The sequence below is a fragment of the Etheostoma spectabile genome, unplaced genomic scaffold (genome assembly GCF_008692095.1).
Source record: "Etheostoma spectabile isolate EspeVRDwgs_2016 unplaced genomic scaffold, UIUC_Espe_1.0 scaffold285, whole genome shotgun sequence".
NCBI classification, from domain to species: Eukaryota; Metazoa; Chordata; class Actinopteri; order Perciformes; family Percidae; genus Etheostoma; species Etheostoma spectabile.
This window is the reverse complement of record NW_022605579.1, coordinates 671360-686477: the sequence shown is the minus strand read 5'-3', so window position 1 is coordinate 686477 and position 15118 is coordinate 671360. Positions and strand designations below refer to the sequence as shown.

Here is a 15118-nt window from a genome sequence, read left to right as displayed (position 1 = left end):
GGGGGGGGGGCTTGCTTTGTTACTCTCCCCCCTTAGTCCTTTTTCTCCGTCTTTCTTTTTCTCCCTCCCCTGCTGTTCACCTTGTCCACTTTTTCTCTTAACCATTGAACCTTGCATAAGTCACATTCTCACAGTTCTCTCTCTCTCTTTCTCCGATCCATTATCTCAACATTCAAATTTCCCTGTGTCTATCCATCTCCCACTCTTTCTCCTTTGTCTCTCGTTTGACTCTTGCCATCCTGGGAATCCACGCAAACAACTTACACACCCACCACGCAAAAACAAAAAAAAAGAAGGAAAGTAGAAAACAATCTTTCAACTTGCCTTTAGTGCTGTTTGTCCTAATTACAGATCATTTTATCCCTGTCAAAAAAAAAAAAAAGTCTACTTTTATCGCGCTGTTGCCCTGGATGCTGATCCTACTGAGGTTCAACCTTATTTTACGCTCCTGGAACTCCCCATAAGACCTGAATTCATCACGTGTATTCCCCAATGCCCTCCCTCCTGTGGTCGCTTTTCTTCATCTCGCTCTGTCTCTTACCAGCTCTGTCTGTTCACATTTCCTTCTTATTCATTCTTTTTTCTTTTCTTTTTTTTTCGTCTTGAAGATATCATTTTTTATGCTATCATCCAAATGAATTAGTCCGATCCCGAAATACATAGAAGGACATATGGTTTGGCCCAGTTTCTGAGACTTGTTTTTCAGTTTTTGGTCTTTCGGTGAAACGGATGTGTGTGTGTGTGTGTGTGTGTGTGTGTGTGTGTGTGTGTGTGTGTGTTTCTTCATTCACAAGTTGGATTTTCAGGGCCTCTTGGGAGTTGGGAGGTATTTATAGTGCAACCACACCGAGGTGGACTTCACTGTAATTAAGAAAGCAGCAAAGGTGGTTAATTCTACTTTTCTGATCACTGTTTTAATCATCTGCCTGTTATTCTTGAAAGTCACACACACACACACACACACACACACACACACACACACACACACACACACACACACACACACACACACACACACAGAGTGCGGCAGGTACATGAGGCTTAAGCCTCTTATGACTCCTTGTCTCCGTGCCGTGCAGACACAACACTGTGTCAGGGAGAGGTTTAGGCATGGTGCGGGCCTTTCTTAATTACTGGGGGATTGCTAAGCAGATACGACCGTGCTTTCACTGCTGGGTCAGTGGCGGCCTATGAGATTAGCTGTACACACTAGATTCAGTCACAAAAAAACTGAGAAATGCGTTCCAAAGACGTGTAAGGCGACAGAGAATTAACGGATTGCCATTCATTTTTTCCCATTCATCCAGTGTCATAAGTCATAACTATGCGTCATTAAAAGTTGGAATATGTATAAAGGCCTGCGCTACGCACTCGCTTCCAATATCTACAAAAACTTCTTTACTCTGTGACGCTTGCACTGGCTGTAGTAAAAGAGTGTGTGAGTAGGAGCCTCTTATTTTCCTAATCCTTTGGATGTTACACACGGGGGACTTGAACTATCATCTTCAATATTTAAAAGAATAGTAGTGACACAAAACAGTATTGCGTGTGTGTATGTGTGTGTGTTTTTTGAGAGAGAGAGTGCTGTGACTTGTCTGTAATACATGAACTGAAATATCAGGCCACTAAAATTTCCACCACAAATGTTTTTTTTGTGATTGTTGCGGGCAAAAATCCTCAATTATGTGGCACGTTTTTTAAAAAAATGTAATGGAATATGCGGAATATTAATGCAACTTTATGCGATGAAATTGCGGGAAGAGCGCAAAATAATGCTGTGTTTGCATGATTTCATAATCCCCGCATTTTCGTCACAAATATCTCAGCAGAAAGTGGAAAAATGCTGCGTTCACTTCACGCAAGAGCATTTTCCCCTGTTGCCATGGGAACGTTATGAAGTGACGAAAAAAGAGACTCTCGTGTCTCGTATAAATATGTACATATTTCAACTTTCTGCTAAGATATTTGTGACTTTTTTGCAAAGAAACTTTCGCAGCATAAATTGCCAATATCCACGCAAAATAATGCGGGGCTTGCATGATTCCACAATATCCGCATTATTTTGCGTGGAAATCGGCAAATCATGCTGCAAAAGTGTTTTGGAAAAAAATGCGACCCGGCATAAATATGCGGACCTTGGCTGATTATGCATTGAATTATGCTATTGCAGAACCATGTTTTTCTAGAGGGACTGTATAGAGGTGAGGAAAAAAATGGGTGGAGCAACATAAAGTCAGATACGGGGGATCATTGGATGGTTTGATGAGTATGAACTTGTGAAATGTGAAATATATATCCTGTGCCCTTCACATTCAACCTATTTTAAGCCCATTGATCAGCTACGGTATTGGCGAACCCGTGCCCGCACCACCACCAGCGGAACTCCACGATGACATAATTGCGTCAGACCCGGCACACGCCTCTTGAAATTTGAAACGTCCCAGCCAGAGGCCGTGCTGACGGCCCCTGACACTTGCTGATGATTGGCTTCTGGTGGTCTGTGGTGACTCTGACCCAATCAGATCCTTTGATCATGCATGCCATGGAGAACTGAAGCTGTTCTTGTGGCTTGTGGTAGACCATCACCATACTGAGAGTCTCAGATTTTCTTTCTTTAACTTGTCACCCATGAACTTTCCTAGAGGCCTCTACTTAATTTCTACCACACATTACCCTTACTAAATTACTGTAAAGCTAAGCAATTTGCTGCACCTCATCTTACCCTGATTCTCACTCTGAAAAGTCTAACTTCCTGTACAAGTGGAACCTTTTTGCACATGTGCGGTACTTGAGCCATACCTACCTCTCTCAGAAAGTAGAGAAAAGTGGGTGAAAAGTGGTTGAACACCCACTTTCCTCCACTCTGTGGGGTGCAGAGGCCTGTCACTCAGCTGCGCACACATTAGATTTGTCACTGAACAAATACGGAGACGCGCCGGGCGCAGTCAAAACACTCCGAGCCATCGCGAGTTTCGGTGGGAGGATGACACTTTTGCCTCCTTGTCACGAGCGCGAGTTTGGACGTACCATCACAGGAGTTTCGGTGACAGCCCAGTGAAGGCTGCTTTGTTTGCCTAAGTCGTCTCCATTCCCTCTAATGAGCCATTATGGTTATGTTTTGTCTTGGTTGTGTTCGTTGGCTGGCTGAGTTTCTGAGACGGCAAGACAGAGGAGACATGGGTAGGGGGTGGTGGGGATGGGGATGGGGATGGGGATGGGGATGGGGGAAGGCCCCCTGTCTTCAAATCTCCTTGTAGTGTTTCAGGAAAGAGAAGCTACTCCAGAGAGACAGAGTCATTGAAAAAGTGAGGGAAGAAATGGAAAAAGTTTTTTACCTATATATTGAATTAATTGAGCCTCTAGCTCTCCCACTAAGAGCGTTTGCCCCATGTAGACTGAGTCCAGCAGGGGCCAGAGTTCCTGTCCGACCTGTGGCCCTTTGCTGCGTGTCATCCCCCCATCTCTCTCCCCCTTTCATGTCTATCCACCTTTACTACAATAAAGGGAAAAGCCCCAAAACATAATCTGGATTCAGGTAATGTTGTCAACTTCTAATATTGTGGGTTCCTTACAGGTGTGTTTTTTCCCACTTTTGACACAATAATGACCCTCAAAACCTTCTATTGAACTAGTCCTGCAACTCTGATAACATCATGTCACTCTTAAACGTATCCCAAATCAAAGCCTGAGTCTCAAAGCCAAACTCTCCACTATCTTCCTCCATATCCTCCTTTATCTTTTGTCTCTGTTCGCCTGGAGGTGCGAGGAGCTTCCTGTAACAGAGTGGGATGGAAGTGTGTGTGGGGGGGGAGGGGGGTGAGGGGAGTTAGGTGGCTAAGCAGACACTGTGACAACCCACCTGTCAGCAGGTACTCAGTATAATTGGTAAACGAAGGCCGCAGGATAGTAGCGGGGCCCCTTTCTCTTCCCTCTGTCTTCTGCTCTGTTCTTAGTTTGACGAGTATTTGAAGTTGCCAGGCACTCTTCGGAAGCTCGTTTCCTACCTTGTTCGGTTCAGAGAAAGACACAGGACAACCAGGAGTGAGGAGAAAAAAAAAAGGGGAAAGAAAGTGTGGAGAACACATGTTAAATATGAAACGCTACCTGGGTAAGTTCGCTGAAGGTGATCAGCCAAGGAGTGGACAGAGACGCCGGTACAGGACGTGTCATTGCGGATTGCCCAGTGGATAAATGTATGCTTCAGCCATATTAGACATTTCCTCCTCAGTCTCTCTCTCTCTCTCTCTCTCAATGCCAATTCCAGCCATCAGGCTCTGTTTGCCCTCTAATGAAACATATTCATCTTCCTCACACTCTCGCTCGCCGCTCTCAAACTTACTTTACAGCATAGTCAATTAAACCCTGAGGGGCCACTCTGTGCGAAAAAGGATATATAATGCTTTGACATTTCGGCGAGTCCGCATTAGGCACACCCATAGAACATTCGGCTTTGAGCTGGATGGGAAAGAGTCATGCAAGCCTAGAGGTAGAGGATAGCCAGTCAGAGGGATTGGGTCTCTTATAAGCTAGTTAGCTCTCTGGATTCAGTTACTTATACTGATGTAATAGGGCAATTGTAAGCTGATACTGAAGTCTCTCTGTGACCCCTACACTGGCTCTTGTTCTCATATTAGGCTACCTAATATATAGCCTACTCATGCGTATATAGTGTAACGGTAGACTAATACATAACTAAAATGGACTGAACTCAATAGAGGAGTGCATTAGTGTTGCAAATCACCATTTAGGCTTCTTAAATTTATCCAAATATCCTTCAAGGGACTTTTGTTATCTTCTGTCTTATGTAGGGCTGCTCGATAACGGTCGTGGTCCTTTTGGCCAAAATTAAAATCACAATTATTTAACAGGATTGCTAATGGACTTTTGGAAAAGATGTGAAATACGTGAAACGGTTAAACAAATCAGCAAGGAAAACCCCTTGAACTGTGAAATTCTCCTTAATACGTTTCCCATTGGAATACTTTTTTTTAAAGGCAAAATAAGAGTGGAGAACGCAATGTGCAAAATAAGTGTTTTTCTCAATTACATTATCCTTGTGATCGTTAAGAGCCCAAATCGTGATTGCGATTACAATTCGATTAATTGCAAATCTGTGATTGTCTGCCTTGCTTGCTTGGGGCTGGTCCCTCCTGGACATTCCTATAGTCATTGGAACAACTTTGTGTGTGTGTGTGTGTGGTGTGTGTGTGTGTGTGTGTGTGTGTGTGTGTGTGTGTGTGTGATTGTGTCCCCAGGCTGTAGTGGATCCTATGTCTCTATGGCATTAAAACAGCTTTACAGGGCCAACTTCTCTTAAGGCCGAAAATCACTCCATCACTGTAACAGCACTTCTGACTCAGGGGCTCTGGATGTGTGTGTGTTGTGGTGTGTGTGGTGTGTGTTTGTTGCGGGCTGTCGTGCGTGTGCGCGGGCAAGTGTACATCGCATGTGTATCCTGAAGGCAACTCTGTACCCAGTTAAGTGTCAAGAGTGTTCACTAGAGTCAGTTTTATTGTTGCATCATATCACACTGAAGATTTATCATTTTACGAGGGTGAGACAGAGAGGGTTTGTTTTTTCTCCAAAGCCACATTGCACGTTAGGTCCTTGCATTTAGATTTCCAGAAGCACCGTTCAGCATGTATATAATTGACATGACAGTAGGTAAGGACAAAAAAACAAAAAAAAAAAAAAAAAACTTAATCCAACCACATATTCGGTCAGAGCACCAGCGGAGGCGTTAAGGGTCAAAGATCAAGGAGCCTGTCCACATCCGATGTCAATGGCCGTCCTTGAACAGGGACTGGGGGACAACCTGCTGTCACTACTGATAACGTTCATGTTGACAACCCCCGATGGACATCTGATGCCAACCCGGTCCACTCAAGTTTATATGGTACACATTTGTTCCCCAATTGTGTAGCGTGGAGATACATGAATGCTGCTTGGATTCATTTGATTTAGTTTTTTTTTAATTTCCTGTGAATGAAGCATTACCTTTATGTGCATTTATTAATAGCGCATGTGTTTGTGTGTGGGTGTGCTTAGATTTAGGCAATTAAAGCCCTTTAGTTAAAGTTAGACTAGGGCTGCAGCTACCGATCGTTTTGACCCATCGTCATTGCCGGTTGATCTGTTGATTAGTTTCTTGATTAATCAATTAGTTGATTGGTCTAGAAAATATCAGCAAATCTGATCAAAGCTGAAGATGATGTCGTCAAATGTCTTGTTTTGTCCACACACACCAAAAAAAAATCAAGTTAGTATCACAGAGGTTTGAAGAAATTATAAATATTTATGTGTAAGAAGCAAGAATCTGGGTTTTTTTTTTTTTTAGAAAGAAGTCAAACCGCGGAATGGATTATCAGAATAGAACGGCGATTCATGTAAAGGGTAAAAACTAGTCAATTAATAATTGCCTCTCTAGCTTAAACAAAAGATTATAATAACAATTTAATAATTCATACTGTTTCAGTTAAATCTCAATAAACACGTCACATCTGGTGCTTTAAGTCACTTTGGATTATTTCAATATTTTAACAAGATCGAGATCTTTCTTTAAACTTAACCGAGTGACCAAACACAACAATAAGAACAATAAGAAGTGTTGCTGAAGGCGGTATTGCAAAATGCTTTCAGGCGTATGGCAACATTATGTTTAGTCTAAAAATATTGCAACTTGGCATTCATTTATCAATGTTCTCATTATGTTAATAAAATATAATCCCAATGGCATTGCATTTTAACACTTTATGGAACATATGATTGCCTAAACTTATGCATACCAAACCCCTATACATATATATATATATATATATGATATATATATATATGTACATACTGTATATACTGTATATACAGTATGTACACTGCTACCACTGTACATATGTCAACAGTAACTCATATTACCATAGTGTTATTGCCATACAAACATATTTTAACATTTTTTTTTTTTTTATATCTTTTTGGCAACAAAACCTTTTTTCAGTGAATGTTGCGTGGAGTTTTTCAGAATCCTAGATTGTCAGCGTTATAGCACTAGAATTACACTATGGTTATGGTTAGGGTTATGATTAAGGTTATGGTTAGGGTTATGGTTAGGGTTAAGGTTAGGGTTGGGTGCCTTGAAGTCAACGGTCCCAACGCTGCCCTAAAGTCCATTAGCCAATGGTTACGGTTATGGTTAGGTTTGGGTTTCTATTGATAAAAGATAACAAACGATGGACTGGTCACAACATTGTAATAATATAATAAATGTAATAACAATGTTATGTAATTAAGTAATAAACCTATAAACTTATAATAGGATAAAGGTTTAAGGAACGACTGAATGAAATAAAAAAAAAAAAAAAATTGAACTTGAAATTAAAATAACAAAAAATTAAATTAAAATTAAAATAAAATAAAACGTTTAAGTTTAAAAAGAGTAATCCTTGGTAGGTTACAGGAAACCAAAAATAAAGTAAGATAAGGGGATTGTTAGGGTTAGAAAAAGAAAATCTGGTTAGGTTATACAAAAATTAAATATAATAAGATAAGGGGATGGTTAGCTTTAGCTTTTCTATTGATAAAATATAATAAACGATGGACTGGTCACAACATTGTATAATAAAGTAATAAACTGAGTAACTAATATTCGGAAAAAATGAAAACCTGGTTATGTTTCAGGAGACGTTGGGGCCTTGAACCACCATCGAGCTGTGGCGCTCTCTGACTTTTAATAATCATAATGGCCTGGCCAAATCAATCAAACCCAAGCAGTTTTGGTCGATTTTGGGAAGTCGAGCAAACATGGAGCGACGGGCTTAGACCGTCTTAGGTTTTCTGTTGAAAACCCAGTTTAAACTGAACAAGGGACTTTTAGAAAAAATAAAAAAAAAAGTTGGAAGGAATTTTTAATATGGGATTCAAGCCATGGTTCTTAACTTCACTAATATTGTATTCCTTCAATTATGTCCAGCCGTCACGTTCGACGGCTCAAGCTTTTAATTCACAGCAAGGCATCTCCGATTTCCTATTGAGAGAGGGATAATACAGTTGTGTTTTTGGTTGAGGATACTAATGTTGACTGTTTTATGGTGGATTGTACGTGATTCCTGTTTGTTGATTATGTTTGTTTGTATCAATAGATCTGCGTGCGTGCATGTGTGTGTGTGTGTGTGTGTGTGTGTGTGTTTGTCTAGATGGGTTATTTGATATGCCCAGCCACCAATATGTAGAACAACGGCTCCGGGCTTCTATTGTCTCGTGCTGCTCTATGGGGGTTAGCTGGCACTGCATATGAACAGATGTGTTTCAAATCATTGTTGTTATTTACCAGTTATAGGCTACAGCTCAAGAAAATGTCTCCCTGTTCTGATTTATTCATTCGGACAGTGGGTTTATGCAGGGATGCTTGAAAACCTGGATGTTTTCTGCATGGATAGACGGGCAGATTTATTATTCATGAAGCTAATGCATTGTTTCTGTTGCTTTATATCTCTTTTTTGTTCTCTCATCCTGTTTTTTTTTTTTTTCCCTCTCTTCCTTCCCCCTTCTTCTCGATGATGCACTGAATTCTCTCAGGCGAAGGTTGGCAGTTAAATGTCTGTGTTGAAATGAGAAGTTTGAAAGACGAAGCTCTAACTCCATGTGTTTATGTATATATAAATATATTATAAATATATATATGTATATGTGTGTGTGTATGTGTGTGTGTGTGTATAAACTGATTTAAATCGCTCTTTGAGCACTACAGAATGGCGCTTTAAATGTTAAATGGGGGTTGAAGCCTGCCTGAACTAATTTGTAGGGCTTTGCACCGTGTTGACATTTAAATGTGATAAGAATAGCAAACTGTACCGCCGACCTATTTTGAAGATGCTTTCGGAATACATTCACATCAACTGTGGCCTATAATTAATAAAAAAAGACAGGCCTCCCTCGCTCCAGATTTGATTATAATACAACCTTATAAACACACCAGGGATAGATGAGAGAGAGACGAAAGGGAGAAGAAGAAGACGAACTAGGGGAGGGGAGAAAAGAGAAGAATAACAGGAATAAAAAAAATAAAAAAAAAAAACAACACAAGAAATGATGGGGAGGAATTAAGAGGGAGTGGATTGCGAACACCTGGTCTTTGAGGCAGATTGCGTTGGCTGGCTGCTGGTGCTATCACATTACTCTGATCCTGCTCTCTTGTTTGTCAGAGACTTGAGGAGAGAGAGAGGGGAGAGAGAGAGAGGAGGAGAGAGGGTGGCGGGGGTGGGCGGCGGGTCGGGGTGTGAAAATCAGCATGCAAATAACACCACATTGTTAACTTAATCAGATGCAGGGGGAGAAAATATGGAGAGGGATGGGAGGAAGGTGTGTGTGTGTGTGTGTGGGTGTGTGTGTGGGTGTGTGTGTGTGTTGGGGGGGGGGGGGGGGGGGGGTGCCAGGAGGTAGGCAGAAAGGAAGAGGGATTTTGAGGATGAGAGCGGCAGAGGGGTGCGCCATTATAAGAGCACCACCAACCTGGCTCCACCTCCATCACTGCCCGCATCCAACACCCTGGGGGGGCTCTGGAAATCATGAGGGAGAAGCTGTGTGGTGCTGCGTGTGTGTGTGTGTGTGTGTGTGTGTGTGTGTGTGTGTGTGTAGACCAGTGAGTGATGCAGCCTCTCCAGCGCTCTGTCAAGTGGCAGGCACAAGCAGTCCGCAGCCTGGCTAGTGAGCTAGCTCGTCTTGGCCACACCACCGGTGTCAGACATTTTCATAATGCTACTGTAAATGTCAAGATATTTATGTCATGGACAATAAGAATTGCAAGGTCCCAAGCAACCCATGGCAACCACTTAGACACAAACAACAGCAGTTGGGCTTCTCATAAATACAGGCCATGCCTCCCTAAAGGCCACAGCTGGACTCTTTTGGAATTTTAGTAATGCATTCTTTCAGGTTAGCACCTAATCAGATGGGAAAACATATAGCGTATCTCCCCTGTGTGTGTCTGTGTATGTCTGTGTGTGTGTGTGTCTCTGTGTGTATGTGTGTGTGTGTACCTGTTTTAAGTCGGACAGTGAAAAGGGCCAGTTACAGGAGATTCTCTTTTGTGTAAGCTTCAATACAAATGTGAGTGTGTGTCTGTGTGCGTCTGCGTGTGTGTGTGCGTGCGCGCGCGCCAGTGTGTGCGTGTGTGTTTGTGCCTCGAGGGATAGGTTCACACAGTGTACTACAGAGGGGTCATTTTTCATTATTAAACATTCACTGCCTTAATGAACTTAGCCCCCTGCCAGAGCACACATGTACAGAGATGTGCGTGTGTGCGTGTGTGTGTGTGTGTGTGTGTGTGTGTGTGTGTGTGTGTGTGTGTGTGCGTGCCGTGCGTGCGTGTGCGTGTGTGTGTGTGCGCGCGCTCGCGTGTGTCTTTTTAATGAGTGTGTCCACTGTAGCCTTTGTTGTGGAAGATAAGTGTGTGCCGATGCTGAAGGTCAGACAGGGCAGAGAAGAATGAGAGGAAAATGCAGTGTTGGCCGGAGACAGACACCTCCGAGCTGAAGCTCTGCTGCAGACAGAATCCTGGGACACGGCCAGAACACACCTTCAGACCCCGACACACACCCCATTCCAACGCATCTGGTTGCTGCTATACTTGGGAGCATCTTTTATTGGGGTATTAACTACATTTATTTACCTTAAAACGTCATGGAAATCCAAATCACCAGTCACTTTACAGAAGTGAGCTGTCTATTCCATTTTTTTTGGTCATTTACATTTAGCCAACTTTCCAGACTGTCGCTTTATAAGTTACTTTTAGTTATCCATTCATACCATTTCTTTGAGCTTAGACTTTTCTTTAGACTTTTCGGTTTGGGCCACACCTGTGATTTCAGGTGTTTATCCATAAACTCCTTGGCAACTGCCAAATATCCGTATCCGTGGTTATAAATCTGCTGCAAAGTAATTATTTCCCATGTGTTTGGGGGACCAGATATTACACACACACCGCACACACCACACACACACACACACACACACACACACACACACACACACCAACACACACACACCACACACACACACACACACACACACCCACCACCACACACACAGGCGGTTTAGGCTGTTCAGGCCCTTTTTACAAATTCATGAATTCTGTGAATTCATGTGCGTTGTACATTCGTTGCTATTGCGAGTGCCCAGGTGCGTCCGCATGCATTTTGCACCGGCAACACTCTGAACGCACACATTTTTTTGTGTTTTGTAGTCCGGTTCACAGAAAGGCCTTTCAAAAAGAAAAGAAAAAAAGCCGCTCCTCTGAGGTTTCACCCAACTTCTCCTTCCTGCTTTAATCACGGCTGCCTTTCACCGAGGCGTTGGCATCGATGCAAACGCAGCCTCGCTGACATGTCTCTTCCTCTCTCACTCTTTTTCCCTCTTTATCCTTCTTTTATGTCATTTGTTTTTATTATCCTTCTGTAAATATATTCATCCCCTCGCACTCCCCCCATACCCCATCTCTGATCTTAAGAGCAGTCGCCACAGTGTTTTTCTGATAAAGTCTGATAGATAAACATGCTCTCTTACATCCCCGAGGCCCTCCACCCTCTCTCCTGAGAACACACCCCTCCAAAGCACTTCCTCTGCAACAATTAGCCTGTAATAAATACACCCTGGCCTTAAAAGTAGATAATGCACAATTCACTCTCTCTCTCTCTTTCTTTCCTTTTATATGAAGTGCCACATTAGCGCGCTGTACATATCTGACTTTGAAGCGAAAGAAGAGAAGTGTGGTGATTTTATTTTAATTTTTTTCTGGTTTGTTCTTTCCTTTCCTCCCCGGGCGCGCCAAAAGTGCGTGAGAACAATAGCAGTTATAAGGCCACTAAGATATATTGTAACATATGCAGAGAATCGCAGGCATTTCCACTCGAAGTCTGAGCTTCTTGATGGCTTTGATAAGATTAGTTTGCTTTCTTAAACAGGAAGTGCGCCGCTTAAAGAAAAAAAAAAAAAAAAAAAAAAAAAAAAAAAAAAGGCAGCATGGTTGCATAATAAGTTTAACTACTTGTCAGAGAGCTGAAGTTCCCACTCAAACTCTTCAGATTATCAAAAAAAAAAAAAAAAAAGAGGCAGAAAGTGGGAGAGGAGACAGACAGAAAGGGGGAGTTTATCAAAGTGATGGAATAAAGAGAGATTTAACACGGTCATATTAAAGAGACATGCGGCAGTTTCAATATTTAAAAATCCCATTTGCTTCGACAGAAGTGCTTTTTCATTCAAGACCATATGGCAGTAGTACCTGTACCCAGCCTCTCTCTTATCTCCGTCAAAGACAAAGAAAAAGAGAAGGAAGGAGTGAAAGTGGATTGGGGGGTTTGGGGGGGGTACGAGCTGAGGAAAAAGAGATACTTTCAAACAGACATTTAGACATTGAAGAATCATTCAATTATCGGCAGCATGATGTAAAATAATTACCTGATTCGCTTCCTGTAATGAGTGCTGCTAATTAGCCATAGACTTTTGTTTCAGCGGAAACAAGAAAGCGAGCGTCCCAAACGGCCGACTGCATAGGAGCTGTGAAAAGAAATACGTTGTACGTTGAGAGGTAGCACCCCATCGTCTCGCACGCACGCACGCACGCACGCACGCACGCACGCACGCACGCACCGTGGCTCACTTTGGGCGCACTTGGCTTGAAGGCACAATTTACCTCGCAATGTATGCACACACAGCTCTCAGTAAATAGTCGAGAGTGCAAAAAAAAAAAAAGATCCTTCTTCTCTTAATTAGCCGTGTAACAATTAAAGTCTCCTCTTAGTAAATTGAACCTTTGTCTCCCTTGCCACCCGAGTTTGATTTCCGCACCTGTCACAACAACCCCTCCCTTTGCCGCCACCTCCACCACCCACCACTATTACCTCCACCGCCACCAACACCACCACCCCCCTCGACTGTAGTCATTATGCAAAACTCCACCAGAATGGGCTCAGCATGAGCGGAAGAAAACAGCAATTATTTCTGATATTCTGTTATTTAGGCCGTATTGACATTCAACTACTATCTCTTTCTCCCTGTTTCTTTCTCTCTCTCTCTCTCTTTCTCTCACTCTCTCTCTCTCTCTCTCTCGTCTACCGCCACCTGAGAAACAGAGTGAGACTGAACTCCACTTGGTTTTAGTCTTAAGCTTATATCTTGTATGTCATCACTGCAGTCACTCTGCATGAGACAAAGGCAGCGCTGGCCCATAATGTGACCTACAGATCTGTGTGTGTGTGTGTGTGTGTGTGTGTGTGTGTTTGTTTGCAGCATTGCCATGCAGCACAGAGGGTGACCAGTGATGTAAGCTATGACAGATACACTGTGGTCATTGTCTCTCTGACCTCTTTCTTCCCCGCAGTCTAACCATGCGTGAGCGCCACACACTGCCATGTTTGTTGTCTCACACACACACACACACACACACACACACACACACACACACACACACACACACACACACCACTTGTGTTGTGTCCTGGTTTTCTGACTGATTTGACAGGAAGAAGAGTTTTAGTCACCAGACACAGAGCAGACCAGAGCACACAGGTACATTACAAAACATCTGAGCCACATATTCAGCATCAGGTGAGGAGAAGGTTGATCATTGAGTCATAACAAAACCACAAAAAAGAATATATGATCTAAGCATGACGATGACAGTAAAACATTTAACAAGAGAAAAGTTAGAATTTGAGCCTGAAAAAGATAACTCTCAGGAGGAACAATCCCTCCTATGGCACTTCTTGCACGAGTTACATGCAAAAGGCCGTAATTGTCCAAGACCTAATGATTCAGAATTTTTGCCAGTGTTTCAGAAGTTTTTTTTTTTTCATATTTCAGTGTGGAAATTAATATGCAGAGACTTGAAACTCAAAACTATGTCATGTCTGTGCTCGATTGTCCACAATGGCGTATTGTTAAAGCAAATCTTTGCAAGTGGATTTGCATTATGTAGGGAGATTAATCCAACAATAGCTGCCTGGAACATACTGTAGAATGAACATGTTCAAAATCTTAAAACAAAGCTTGACTCATGGTCCACTTAGTAGCATTTTCCAGAACTTTCAATGACCTGTAATGGTCCTCTTCACTGAATGGCAGTGTTAGTTTTAGTAAATGTGATTCGTTGAAAATGGGCAGTGGTGGAGGAAGTACTGAATCTCAGTACTTAAGTAAAAGTACAAAGTACCACAGTGACAACCCCTACTTAAGAAGAGAGTAAAAAGTCCCTGATTTTAAATGTGGGGGGGGGGGGGGATTATCAGAAAATGTAACGGACTGTTGGAGCATTGTAGCGGAGTAGAAAGTATCATAATTGCTGCAAAATGTAACAAAGTACAAGTCAAAAGTATGCACTATTGATTCGACCAAAGTAAAGTACGGATATGTGAAAAATGTACAGTAATGTAGTATTCGTACTTTGTAAAATTCCACCACTGAAAATGGACAACATAGTTAAAGGTCCCATGGCATGACAAATTATGTTTTTGAGTTTTTTTAACATTTATATGCATCCCCCCCCCGCCTGCCTATGGCCTCCCCCCCCCAATGGATAGAAATGGAGATCGGTGTAAACCGAGCCCTGGGTATCCTGCTCTGCCTTTGAGAAAATGAAAGCTCAGATGGGCCAATCTGGAATCTTGCCCCTTATGAGGTCATAGGGGGCATGGTTACCTCCCCTTTCACGTCTTTTGCCCACTCAGAGAATTTGGCCCACCCATGAAAGAGAGACATCATGGCTTCCAAACGAGCAAAGTGTGCAGTTGGTCATATGGCACATACTAAGGAAAGCTCGTTGTGGGACTGGCTCTACACTAAGGTCTAGGAAAAAACGCATTTGTCTTTCTTTGACACTTGTCACTTTTCTTGACATTTGTTCGGTGTGTTTTGAAGCAATTTTTCTGTGTTTGTCTTCTACCAATTTTTTTCCAAAACCTAAGTGGAATAAAACACCTACATTCAATGAAAGTAGTGAACTAATCATATATTTGACTTGTGAAGAGCATTGTAGGAACCGTCCACATTACTTTTTCTTTGGACAATTTTGTTGAAGGAAACCCAAATTTCTAATATAGAAACTTTGAAAATGGGTCAAATTGTTTTACCTAACTTC

General features: G+C 42.3%; 1 protein-coding gene and 1 long non-coding RNA gene across 2 annotated transcripts in view; one reads left to right on the top strand and one right to left on the bottom strand.

The window, feature by feature from the left end:
• The window catches only part of znf536 (zinc finger protein 536), a gene marked incomplete at its 5' end in the record, with an annotated part of 312490 nt that overhangs the window by 121017 nt on the left and 176355 nt on the right, over positions 1-15118 (top strand).
• Positions 14971-15118, bottom strand: part of LOC116686011 (uncharacterized) — an 18474-nt gene continuing 18326 nt past the window's right edge. Inside the window, exon 3 of the long non-coding RNA XR_004331123.1 lies at positions 14971-15037. This is a non-coding gene — a long non-coding RNA (uncharacterized LOC116686011). The remainder of the gene's footprint in view (positions 15038-15118) is intronic.